The sequence below is a fragment of the Penaeus monodon genome, chromosome 29 (assembly GCF_015228065.2).
Source record: "Penaeus monodon isolate SGIC_2016 chromosome 29, NSTDA_Pmon_1, whole genome shotgun sequence".
Taxonomy (NCBI): Eukaryota; Metazoa; Arthropoda; class Malacostraca; order Decapoda; family Penaeidae; genus Penaeus; species Penaeus monodon.
The window spans coordinates 22,491,066-22,492,279 of NC_051414.1; the positions used below are offsets into that span (position 1 = coordinate 22,491,066).

A 1,214-nucleotide genomic window follows, 5' to 3' on the forward strand; every position below is an offset into this window, starting at 1 on the left:
GATACCTTTTATGATACTTTAAAACACACATGGGAACGAAACATGTAAGTAATCAAACCGTAAATCTGTTAGTGAGAGATTACCCAGATACGGAAGACCTATAATAATTCATAAAGTTGATTCCCGAATAATTTACATTTCACCTTTTAAAAACGCTTTCGCAGAAAAAAACGCGCGCGCGCAAAAGAAGTGCGTTAACACTGAACACTGTTCTCTCAGTTCTCCGTAAGCTTGTGTAAAATAGTTTTTTTTATCATTTTATCATGGCAAGAGAATATATCGCCATTCAAGAAACACATTATTTTTCGTGTAAATTCCTCAGTGACAGGACGTTGAACTCTCATTATGGAGGCCCCTCGTGTCTGTCGCCCACCACCTTCCTGGTGATAAGGCGCTCGTTGTGCTGGGCATGTGAATGAGGTTTGATGTGCGAATGATGTATTGTACGTTTGTACATCGAAATCCTTTTGTGTTTATGATGGGCGAAGACGTGTATTTATCTCTTTTCGATCTGTTTGTTTTATGCGTCGTCATTTTAGTTTGCTTTTTTGGACGTTAGTTTTTCTGCTCACCTTCGAAACCTATAGAAAGTTGTGCAAAGGCACTGTCATTGTCCCCGAGTAAATGGTCGCAAGGACATTGATTAACAGTTATATTTAGCTACTGTGAAATATGTATTCTTTTTTATCTTTACTCCGTGGAGATCGTGAAAACGTATATGTTTCGGGATTCAGAGTTCTGTTGTCATAATTTCTGATTCCCATTATAGAGCTGACTCGTGGGGTGATCCCTACCATTCATTAAAAGGCATGATGCAGATTCAAAGTTTCTTTCCGGAGAAGAGCAAAAAATAATCTAGAAAGCGTTGAATTAGTAGCTGCTTCTATCACACACCTGCTCCCTAGTTCTAGGATATAATGAATGGTGTGGGAAAGAAGGGAAAGGGTGATCATGGCGAGGGAGATAACGAGACTAAATAAATTCCAAAAAGTGGAATAAGTTTATGCTTTGGCAGTTATATACAGTCACTCTCGAAACTTCACTGTGTAATAGAGACGTTAAACAATTTTCTGTTATGAGATGGGTGGGAAGTCTTCTTGGTAACTTATTAGTTTTGGACGGTACAGGCGAACATGGGTGTTGCCTCGTAATGGTGTTAGTGGTAGTGGCATTGTTGTTGATAATAATGGTGTTGTGGTTTATCTAGCAAGCAA

The 1,214-nt window shown here is 38.9% G+C and overlaps 1 protein-coding gene across 1 annotated transcript in view; it reads left to right on the top strand.

The window, feature by feature from the left end:
* Positions 1-1,214, top strand: part of LOC119592023 (prestin-like) — a gene marked incomplete in the record, with an annotated part of 17,229 nt that overhangs the window by 1,677 nt on the left and 14,338 nt on the right.